Raw genomic sequence first — 12,826 nt, 5'->3', positions numbered from 1 at the left:
GCACTTGTTGAAGCACTTTAAAGTAAGAATATTTTGTTGTTGTCAATGATAAATCATTTGTTCTTAGAGGCCTTATTGCTCCTCCTTAAAGGTCTAGTTCTAACTTTTCAAGTACAACTTTATAAATATTAGAAAAGTTTTATTTCTTTTTAATGTGAGATAAAATTCTTTATAGAGTTTTAGATTTCTCAAAAACATATCAACAAAGGGTTTAATTTTTAGATCAATTTCTCATTCTCCCATAATTTATTTAAATCATATTGATGCTTTAATTAGTTTAAGAGCATATGTTGAATATTAAATTCTAACAAAATTTTAACTTTAAAAGTGAGTGGACTCTTTTTTTAATTCCATCTTAAATGTGCTCTTTAACCATATTCTTTAAACAAATTTCAAACAATTTATATGTTCTTTTAACGAAGAAACTCTCTTCTTTTTTGGTTGGCGCTCTTAGTTTCTTTCCTATATCATTTTTTAATTAGAGGTCTTTCCAATTCAATATATCTCTATTTTTTAAAAAAAAATTAAGAGTTTAATCTATTAAATGGAGTCTATGATCATGAAAGCTTTAGTAGCTTGTCATACGAGCTGCTCATGTTTATTTATCTGCTCGTGTTTATTTATTTATTTATTGTCAGCTTGTGATAGTAAACCAATCATTGATTTTCAAATGTATGAATATTTTAATAACTAAAGGTATAAATGCTTATATAATTATTTCTTGTTTTATATTTGAAATATAAATAGAACAATTATAGTGATGGATCTTAGAGAATAGAAATAAATGAGAAATTTACTACAACAGAAGTAAATCATATACAAATACTTGAAAAACAAACTATTGGATCATAAAAATATGTGTAATTTAATGTCTTAAGGATGGTCAACTTAATATTCACCATTATGATCATAAATAATTCAATCTTCACATTATTAAAACTGCCTTCACAACGTGGGGTCTTTTCTTACACAATGTAAAGTGAAACGTGCTCCTTTCTTTACGCGTCCTTGATTTTATAAGTCGACCTTGGGTTACTTAAAGCCACCCCAAGCAGCTTGATCAAATAAGTCAAGTACTTGTACTAGAAGGGGAAAAAAAAGCTAAATGTTAGAACTTATTAAATCTAATCCTTCAAGGAAACGGTGAAAGAAAAAAGACAATACTAACATATGCATATAGCATGGTCGACTATTCTATTTCTCGAAAAGAAATGGTTGTGGTCAATTATTCATATATGATTTATATCAGGGTTTCGTGCCTACGGTAATCATTTCGCATGACAGGATCAAATTAATCGAAACGTTGTAGATGGAGAAAGAATCCTTCAAATATTAACTTCTGGAGACATTAATTTTTTTTTTATAAGCAATAGATTGGATTAAAACGTCAAAAAAAGAGGCAAAAAAAAGACAAAAGCAAATATTGTGCAAAATCTAAGAATAAAAAAAATCATCTTGCGAAAAAATAGTTGTTTTAGTCATAGTTAGCAACTCAATTTCATTTGAGTCCCTTTAATCCCAACAAGAGCATAGAAAAAACTCGGCACCAAGTCTTTAGGATTGCGAACAACCCCTCCAATATATACCAACCAATCCAGGTTTGCTAATAAAAGAACCGTCGACATTTCATTTCATGATATGAGATTCAGGGGGAGATCATGAAATGAGAGTTCTGGCACTCTTGTTATTTGACCATGAAACCAAACCATCAGTAAAGATAGCACAATAAAAAAAAAATAAGAGAATAAAGTTTAAAAAATCAATAGCATAATCTGGTTAGAATTAGGAGAAAGATGACATCATAATTAGGTTGCTTATGATTGAAGAGTAATTGATTTTGAAGAAGCCAAATATAAACCAAACTTTCCTGAACAGGAGATTCCCATTGATGAAATAAGGCTACCATGTTTTTTGGGTAGCACCAAGATAAACCCCATCAATCAATAAATTTCGACCAAATGCACCATTAATTATGGCAATAAATAAATAGGTGATCCACAGATTCCTCGGACGCCAAACGAAGCGGACAAAGTGCATCACTAGCTTCAAGAATACCTCGCCTAACCAAGACTTCTCTAGTATTTTGAAGGAACCAATTCTTTCCATACACCATGAAAAGAATTACATGAATAATTAGGTAGTCCATGAGATGATAAAATACCACACATGGATTTGACTGAATAAACTCCATCATAATTGAGTTTCCAAATTATTTTATCATCAATTTCACTTGATAACACCACATCAAACAACTTATCAAAGAGAGCATTAAATGATTCAATCTCTCTTCCTCTGGTAGCCCTTCTCCATTTGGAATTCCATATCTATAAAAATTCACCCCACATACTCATATTATCTACTTAGGAAACTTGATCTTCTAATAAAATAGAAAGTCTAGAAAACCAGACAATATCCCCCAGCCACGTATCATTCCAAAAGTTAGCATCATGATCATTGCTAACCACAACAAGAAACTTCTTTCCTGGAAATATTATGAAGTTTCTCATCCTTATAACAAACATTAACAATTTAAAGTTGCTTTCTGATTATGAATATTATATATAACATCCTTTTATAATCCTGAATCAAAGCTCTCAAACCGCAAAAGTCATTTAAAAAGCAAGGCTTTGTTTTTGTCAAGAATAAAACCTATACCTAACCTATCAATACGACTAGTCAAGTTTCTCCTAAGCAAGGTGAATTTTTTACCTAATAAAAATAATTCTAGCAAATCACAAGCACTTGTACAGTTACCAGACACTTTCATATGACATGTGAGGTGTCTTGCCATTACGATCATAAGGAAAAATAGTTTTGTTAAAGTCTTTAATGCCTAATAAGACACCATAGTCTTGAAATGCTGGCTTTGAATTCCTCTTAACATTAATTTATTATGATCAATTGACTCCTCATTTATTCGCACTATCATGTTAACTCAAAAAAAAAAAAACAAATTGTTTCCAAAAAGGTAAACACATGAATGACTTAAGATATAATGGAAAATGATGTGTCCACTTGTAAGAGGAAGGAAAAGGAGTCATTTCTCTTCCACTCATTCACCATCATAACACATCTCTATTTATAATTTATATTTCTGCGCAGCCTCCCATGGCCGGCCCTAGGCAGAATACAAGAAGGAGACGCTAGCTACATATATACGACTTATTTTTGTGGATAGAGTTTTCTCATGGATCAGTGGATACATTTCCGCAAGTACATTATCTGTTTTCTTTTTGTTAAAACCGGAAATGATTTATTTGTTTTTGTTTTTGTTTTTGTTTTTGTTTTTCAAATTGATGACCAGTTGTCAAAATAAAAATAATATAATGGTTTTTAAGAATTGTGACAGTGATTTTGGTTATGATTTTTAATTTAATTAAAAAATAAAAAACAAATAAATTAATTCTATGCCTTTTGTTTCTAGACATTTAAAAATAAGCATCCGAAAACAAAACAGGAGAGCTGGAACCATAAATAATGCTGAGGGAACCCCGAGTGCTTTCATTTTTTATTTTTTTTTAATTTCTCCCCAGCTAGTTTACTAGTCCACATCACTGAATGACCTGAAAGCATATAAACTCCACTAATCACTATTGCTTCCACACACTCACAAAGACACCAACTATTAATCAATAAGTGAAGCACCTCTCTAGACTCTAGCTATATAACTTGGATAGGCTCTTAGGAATTGCATATAATATGAATCCTGTTTGTGATGTGACCACTTATATATATATATATATATATATATATATGAAATGACATGCTCACGCGCTGTCGCGGGCTTATAAAACAAATATACTTGATAGTGTTATAATTTTAAACCAGTGCTAGATAAGTAATAGAAATTAAAGGTATGATGGAGTAAATATTTCATGACGGAAAAAAAAGTTGTGTTGGTGATCAAAAACTTAGAGACTAAACAAAATGATTTGTAGCAATCTACAGTGTTTTGTGAGGAAAGATACAGTGCTTTCGCCACATGATTTAGCTTTTCAGTTAATAAAAAGCAAAAAAAATTACAAAGCTAAATTCTCTACCAACTTAATATTAAAAAACAAAAATCAACATAGATAATTTTGGAAGGAAAAAAAACCCATGAGAAAAAACGTTGCAACAATTGACAATGTTTTGTGAGGAAAATTATAGCGTTTTTCCCAATAAAATAAAATAAAAAACCATTTAGAGAAATATTGTAGCAATCCACAGTATTTTGTGAGAAAAACTACAACGCTTTCCTCATATGATTTAACTTTATTGTAATTATAATTATTAACCAACTCAATATTAAAAAAAAATCGACAAAGATAATTTTGGAAAAAATCATAAAAAAATCACATGGAAAAACACTGCAACAATTCACAGTGTTTTAAAGAAAAAAAATTACAAAGCTAAATTATTAATCAGCTCAATATTAAAAAAAAATATTTTTGACAGAGACAATTTTAGAAAAAAAAAATAACAAAACAAACACCAAAAAAGGGGAAAAAATCATGTTGGAAATACTGTAGCAATTCACGGTGTTTTGTGATGAAAGCTACAGTGCTTCCCCACATGATTTAGCCTTATTTGTAATGACTTATAATTGTAATTCACAAACAACTCAATATTAAAAATATAAAATTGAAAAAGATAATTTGAAAAAAATTATCACAAAAAAAATCATGCGGGGAGACATTGTAGCAATCCACAATGTTTTATGAGCAAAGCTACAATGCTTTCCCCACATAATTAAGCTTTATTACAAAGTTAAATTCTAACCAACTTAATATTAAAAAAAATAAAATCGACGAAGATAATTTTGGAAAAAAATATTACAAAAAAAGAAAACACAAAAGAAACTGGAAAAAAACTATGTGAGGAAAAATTGTATCAATCCATAGTGTTTTGTGAGGAAAAACTTGTATTTACTTGTAATTGAAATTCTTAACCAGCTTAATATTTAAAAAATAAAATTGACAAAGATAATTTTAGGGAAAAACATAACAAAAACAGAAAAAAACCATGTGGAAAAAAACATTGTAGCAAGCAACAGTAATTTTCGAGGAAAGTTACAGTGCTTTCCTCACATATTGTAACTGTAATTTTTAACCAGCTCAATATTAAAAAATAAAATTAAAAAAGATAATTTCGGAGAAAATCATAAAAAAAAACCATGCGGAGAAACACTGTAGCAATCAATAATGTTTTAAAGAAAAAAATTACAAAACTAAATTCTCAATCAACTCCATATTAAAAAAAAAAATCGACAAATATAATTTTGAAAAATAAAGAAATAAAATAGAAAAACTATGTGGAAAAACATCGCAGCAATCCACAGTATTTTAAAAGAAAAAATTACAAAGCAAAAATTTTAACCAGGTCAATATTTAAAAAGTAAAATCAACAAAAATAATTTTGAAAAAAAAATAAATGAAAAAAAAATAATTTTGAAAAAAAAAAAAAAAAAGGGAAAAGTTAGAAAAAAAAAAACTATAAATTACTGTTGTAATCCACAATAAATTACATGTAAAATAACAGTAATTCTCCTACACGATTTAGATATTGTTGTAATTTCGACTGGGACCAATGAATTCAAAGTAAGTCGCTAGGTTTCTTTCTTCGCATGATGGCTAGTTAATTGAATAAGATTTCTGTAACATTTATTTAGGTACCAGTTACTATCATTTCTGTTTTTTTATTTTTTTTCTTGATTTTTTAAATTCTTTTAAAAAATGAGAGTTTGTTTGATTGCAAGTTTTTTATTGTAGTTTTTTTAAAATGCATCTAATTTCAATCAAATGTTTGAGTTATTTTGAGTTCGTCTCTAATCCTTAGATTTTTCAAGCTCAATAATTTATGGAATGTTAATTATTATTATTTTAATTTCTTCATCTTTCATTTATTTTTAATTTTTTTGATTTGATCTCTATTATTTTGATTATTATTTATTTTATTTAAGATAATTTATGAAATTATATTTTTTTTTCAATTTCATTCTCATTCAACTTTTTAATTTGTAAGATTTGTTCCTCATTATTTTAATAAACTTGAGAAAAATAAAACATTAATAAGTTATTTTCTAGCTTATTTTCCATGACATAACAAAACACTGAAAAGTGTTTTCCAACTTATTTTTCATTACATTAACAAACATTAGAAAATATTTTTTTGAAATTCACTAAAAAAACTAATATAATATGAATCCTGTTTGTGATTTGACCACTTTTATATATATATTTCGACTGGGACTGATGAATTCAAAGTAAGTCGCTAGGTTTCTTTCTTCGCATGATGGCTAGTTAATTGGATAAGATTTCTGTAACATTTATTTAGGTACCAGTTACTATCATTTCTGCTTTTTATTTTTTTTTATTTTTTTTCTTGATTTTTTAAATTCTTTTAAAAAATGAGAGTTTGTTTGATTGCAAGTTTTTTATTGTAGTTTTTTTTAAATGCATCTAATTTCAATCAAATGTTTGAGTTATTTTGAGTTCGTGTCTAATCCTTAGATTTCTCAAGCTCAAGATTTAGGTGTCCACGACCCGACCTCTGGATACCATAGACTTAATCTCAGTACAATACCATAAAATTAATTTTGTATTTAGTCTCAACTCAGTCCTCAAAGTTCTGAACTTGACCCCTTGGCTTGATTGTGTGCTCTTTGAACTCAGTCTCAGTCCTTGGTGGCCCGAACCATGTCCCATTCTTAAATCTTTGACGCCCCAAGCATGATTCACCATCTATTTTCCAACTCTTGAACCCGATCTAACTTCGAAAACATGTGCTAAAAGAGCAAAAACTAGTTTTGAAAAAATTTTAAAACCCTTTTTTTTCAGAACTTCTCGTTAATTTTTTTTTTTTTTGAAAACAGAAAACAAAAATAAATAAGTTTTCATATCTTGTTTTGAAAATTTTTTAAAAACAATTGAGAACGATATCAAATAAGCCCTTAGTTCTTCTGTTCTATTATTATTATTAATTGTTTGAGCTTTTGAGCAATGGAATCCTACTCTCTTTAGCAATCATGCTCTGCCCAGGAGGCTAGCACAAGAACCACTGAAAATCAAGCTTTGCAGTAAATCTCCATCACAACCCCACAGTTAAAGGTGGCAGGCTGAAAACCCTTTTTGATTTTAGAATAACTCATGGATCCCTTAGAACAAAAGACGTCAGCCCTCTGTTTTCCCGATCGAGAAGCAATAAGATACACAGCTAAAAGAGGATCTGAGCAGATCAAATTCTAGTTATAAAGGTCATTTGAGCAAAGTATTTCTTAATTAAGCTCTAGCCCGAAAAAAAAAACAAAGAAAGAACGAAAGAAAGAAAGGTCTAGCTAGCTGCAGCTTTTATGGTGTGCATATTCTGCAATAATTAGTCCACCCCAGAAATTCCCCACCGAAGTTCAAAGACCACGACACCACGCACACCATTCCTTACTCCAACCCCTCCCAGATGCTCACAAAAATAGCAGTTCCAGCTTGATTTCCACGTGGCAATTCCCTGTGGGCTGGTAAAATGGCCAGGAAAAAATCATTTTGTCCAAATATCGTACTCACAAATTTGCGCGTGCAGGTAGATGACTAGTCGGATGGTAAATCCAAATCATGATTTCCTAACCAGTTTAATCCCACAAATTGATTGTCACGCGAAACAATGTAAAAAAAATAGAAGGCATCTGGCGCCCCCCCCACCTCCCATGAGCTCTCTAGTCTCCTCTCTCTCTTCAACTTTGTACATCCCCCGTTTACAATAGAGTTAAATATAGATTTAATCCTTGTAATTAACAAAAGTAATCAATTAGTACTTGAAGTATTATTAACATGTTGATTGGCAGGAAAAAAATAGAAATTTTGATAAGAATCGAATAAATTTTTAGAGAAAAAAAACTAAATCAAGGATATTCCAATATTGAGTAAATATTTATTTTTAATATTATATAAACTAATTTTATTATTTAAAAAAAAAACATAATTAACAGTTCCTATGGTATTGTAATAGTGATTATTATTTAAAATATTTTTTACTTGAAAATAAATTAAAATAATATTTTTTTAAAAAAAATTATTTTTAACATCAGCATATCAAAATAATGTAAAAACACCCAAAAAATAATTTAAAATAAAAAAAATCAAATCCTTACAAAAATATTTTTTAACTGTGAAAACAAATAAAATATAAATATTATCAATGCCATAAAATTTTCCATCACTAAGAAAAAAAACACAAATGCCATTTTAATTACAGTATAAGCCCATTTAAAGCCAGCAATTTAATTAAACTAGGTAATGTATGGTTAGTGTCTTGAAATAGAAGACTAAAGACAAAAAGAAAACAGATATAGAATTATGTTTGATAGTATGTAATGTACAAAAACAAAATAATTGTTTATGTATTATGTATGATATTGGTGGACAAAATAAAATAAAATATAAAAAAAATATAATTTACTCTTAATGTGTATTGTTATCAAACTTATATATTTTTTAAAAATAATTTTTTCTACTTTATTTTTATATTGAGTGTTGAAATTAATAATATTATAATAAACTTAGTTATAAAACTAAGACTAACTTGACTAGTTAATCCAAGGCTTGGACTAATCTGAGTTTAAGAAAAAATAGAGGAATGATTAACTCAACCTGACTTGGTCAAAAACCTAGGTCAACCCGAGATAAAACACAAGTAAAAAATCCCATGGACTTTTTTGAAAAAAAAATTGGTCAAAACAACGCAGCTTTGATTATTTTTTAACAAAAATTTAGGTCAGCCGGGTTGACCCTCATAACTCGTGATCTGAACCTTGCCCTGGGTTGATTCCTAAGCTGAGTTTTAAAACTATGATAATAATTATTTTTATACACGTATTGACTCGAGTCAACTCATGTTAAGCCTCTCGCCCTGTGACCTAGACCTTGTCCCGGTCGACTTATAAGTCAAGTTTTAAAATTATGATAATAACAATTTTTATTACTGAATTGACATTCTTAATCCGCAACCCGGGTCTTACCTTGGGTTGATCCTCTCGAATTAAGTTTTAAAATTGTGATAATAACCACTTTTATTTTATGTTGACCCAAGTCAACCCTTAAGTCGGGTTTTAAAATTATGATAATAACTATTTTTGTCATTTCGTTAACTTGATCAACTCCCCTTGTAACATAGACCTTGCCCCGATTCTATTCTCAAATCGAGTTTAAAAATATGATAATAATAATTTTTATTCTTATACTGACTCAGGTTAACTCGACTCATGATCTAGGACTTGATAAGTAACTCGAGCTTTACTTCTCTGTAAGATGAGTTTTAAAATTATAATAATAATAATTTTTATCCTGAATAATTTTAAAATTACAAGTTTTTTATAATAATATTTTAAAAATAATAAATATTATTAGTTGAAACACATGATCTCTTATATCATGTATTAAAAATATAAAGTTATTTTAAAAACATATTTATATAAAGTTAAAATATAAAAACAAAAAGTATCCGACTATAATTTTTAGGAGGTTTGAAAAATTAAGAAAAATTTTCTAAATTTAAAAACAAATTTAAATTTTAAATTAAAATTTTTTTCCCAGATTTAATTTTCGAAATAGAAATTAATCCGAAGTAAAGCTCGAGTTACAATTTTAAAAACAGATTTATATCACTGTCTCTATCTCCGAAACAGTAACGGAACGACACCTTGCAGTACGGCCATTTAATTCTTCTCTCTCTCACGGACACAACACACAGAGTTACAGAACATAATGTTGTCTCTCTCCCCTCTTCTTCCTTCTCTTCCTCGCCTTCGTAGATCTCTCCACCTCTACTACAGAATACCTAAAACTCTCTTTACACAACAAAACACCATTTTCTACCCCACTCAAATCCCTCTCTTCAGATATCCACCATCTATCTCTTCTCCACCAACGCCGCTGCCACGACCACCACTGCACCTTCCTTAAATCCCCCTTAATATCCGGAGCTTCCTCCGGTTCTGGCCAATACTTCGTGTCCCTCCGCCTCGGCTCTCCACCTCAAACCCTCCTTCTCGTTGCAGATACCAGCAGCGACCTCACTTGGGTTACATGCTCTGCTTGCAAAACTAACTGCTCCTCCCACAAACCCGGATCCACATTCCTCGCTCGCCACTCCCCACATTCTCCCCGTCTCGCTGTCTCAGCTCTCTGTGTCAACTCGTCCCTCAACCAGACCCCAATCCCTGCAACCACACTCGCCTTCACAGCCCTTGTAGATACGAGTACGTCTACTCTGATGGGTCCAAAACTTCTGGGTTTCTCTCTAAAGAAACCACCACCTTGAATACAAGCTCCGGGAGAGCAATGAAGCTCAGGAGCCTAGCATTCGGGTGCGGGTTTCATGTCTCGGGTCCGAGTGTACCGGGTCGAGTTTTAATGGAGCCCATGAAGTGATGGGCTTGGTCAGTGGGCTGATTTCGTTCTCTTCTCAGTTAGGCCGTCTTTTTGGTCACAGTTTCTCTTATTGCCTTATGGATTACACACTCTCTCCTCTTCCAACCAGCTATCTCACGATCGGCGACGTCGTTTCCTTGAAGAAGGATAACCAAAGCAGAATAAGCTACACGCCGTTGTTAACTAACCCTGTAGTAGCCCCCACTTCTTACTACATTGCCATCAAGGGACTGTTTAACGGTGTGAAATTAACTATTGACCCTCCTGTTTGGTTAATAGATGAGTTAGGTAACGGCGGGACGGTTATAAGATTATGAAATGAGAATAGATGGATCATCGAGAATTTTTTTTAATTTTTAAATAAGATAAATAATATATCTCAATTTTATGAAAAACCGAAATAGGGTAAAAAATAATTTTAAAAAAGTCATTGGTAGCCCGAGTTAACATAATAAACTTGTAATCTCGGTAATTAAAGTCGAGCAAACTCAAGATATTCTGTCAAACCCGTGGTTCAGATTAGGGGTGAGCAAAATAACCAAGAAAACCCGGAAAAAAAATAACCGAAAAAACAGAAATTGAAAAAAAAACCGATCAAACTGATTAAAATTTTGAAAAAACAAGCCGGTTCGGTTTGATTTTATAAGCAAAAAACCAAACCGAATCGAACCCAAACCGGAAAAAACGAGGCAAACCGGAAAAAAACCAAGTCAACAGAGCCAAACCAGAAAAACTGAGTCAAAACCGAGCCAAACCGAGAAAATCAAGCTAAAACAGAAAAACCGAGCCAAACCAGTTTGAACTGGTTTTTGTCCTAAAATAACCGAACCGGACCGAAACCGGTCGGTTTGAACCGGTTTCGGTTTTTTTTAAAAAAAATTCAGTTTGGTTACTTTTTTTTGATAAAAACCGAACCGAACTGAAAATGATCACCCCTAGTTCAGATTATAAAATTAGAATAACCCGATAAAAAAATAAAAAAATTTATAAAGCATTTTTTTAATAAAAAAATCATGTTAACTTTTCAAATTCGTAACCCGAGTCAATAGACCCGCAGTATCCTATCTAAAAAACTCTTAAAGTCTAATTCTCAATCAATCAAATATTGAATGATGGAATTGAAAAATAAATTTTAATTATAAAAAAAATTAAAAAATAGCAATTGAAAACATGAGGATCAAAATTGCAATACAAAATAAAATTTATATTTGAATAAAAGGTGAAATTAAAAAGAAAAATCAATTTAGCTAAAAGAAAAAAAAATCAAAATAACAAGTAAAGAATTAGCATAAAAAATAAAAATAAATTTTTGATTAAAGGGTGGAATTGAGAAGAATAATAATTTTTAAAAATAATCTATGAAAATAATTAGAAATCAAAACAATAAACACCAAATTGAAAAACATGATAACATCAATTTGGAATGAAGAATGAGATTAAAATCACCAAAACTTTTATAGAAGAGTATACGAAAGAAAATTAGAAATCAAAAGAATAAAGATCAAATTAAAAAAAATAATATATAGCAAATTGGAATGGGATGATGAAATTAAAAACAAATAAAACTTCTACAAAAGAGCTAAGAAAAAAATTAAAAATTAAAGAAATAGGGACCGGAGTTGAAATATCAAGAACAAAAAGGATTAAACTATAATTTTCGAGGGAGCAGAGAGAAATTAAAAAATATTCCAAATTTAAAAACAATTTTAAATTTTAAAAACAATGTCACTAAGTTTGGAACTACAATGTTTTCCAAGGTCAATTTGTATCTTTTAATGTGTTTCACTTTGGATAAAAAAAAGTTTTTAAAACATAACAATACCAAACAAACTCATAATATATAAACTTTGAGTTAAAGAATGTGTTTATAACAATTTCAGTTAAAATTATTTTTTGATGGTAACTTATTTTTAACCCCTAGATTTTCTATATTTTTAAAAATTATATTTTCAATCCAATTTAATTTAATTATGATAATAAAAAATAAAAAGAGTCTAGGGAGTGAATTGAGAAGTAAGAGACAACAAGGGACAAAAGGATAATAAGGAAAGAATATACAAAAGAGGAAAAGAAAAGAAAAATCAAAGAATCAAGAAAAATTAGAAAAATATTGAAAGAGATCAAACAAGTGAAGAAGATGTAATTTAATTATTTAGAAGTCCAAAATCAAGAAGGAAATAACATAATTTCCTAACATTATATTTTCAATTTAGTTTTTACTGTTTTATAGAGCATCTGAGACCCCAGCACAAGACAAAGAAGAAAACATAGTTATAGTCTAAATTTTCTAGAAGCAGACTCCAAAATCCAAATTCTCAATCGTCGATCTCCCACCTCAGGTGAAGGTGACTGTCATTGTTGGTACCAATAGAAATACGAAGAGTTCTCTTACGCCGAGGACACATCCGCGTGTCTCCCTGCCCCAA

At 30.0% G+C, this 12,826-nt stretch overlaps 1 pseudogene; it reads left to right on the top strand.

Moving 5' to 3' along the window:
• Positions 1–9,735: 9,735 nt before the first annotated feature.
• LOC18102581 (aspartyl protease family protein 2-like) lies at positions 9,736–10,735 on the top strand (annotated as a pseudogene).
• The last annotated feature ends 2,091 nt before the right edge of the window (positions 10,736–12,826 follow it).

Source organism: Populus trichocarpa, chromosome 10 (assembly GCF_000002775.5).
Source record: "Populus trichocarpa isolate Nisqually-1 chromosome 10, P.trichocarpa_v4.1, whole genome shotgun sequence".
Taxonomy (NCBI): Eukaryota; Viridiplantae; Streptophyta; class Magnoliopsida; order Malpighiales; family Salicaceae; genus Populus; species Populus trichocarpa.
This window is presented reverse-complemented; position numbering and strand designations above follow the sequence as displayed.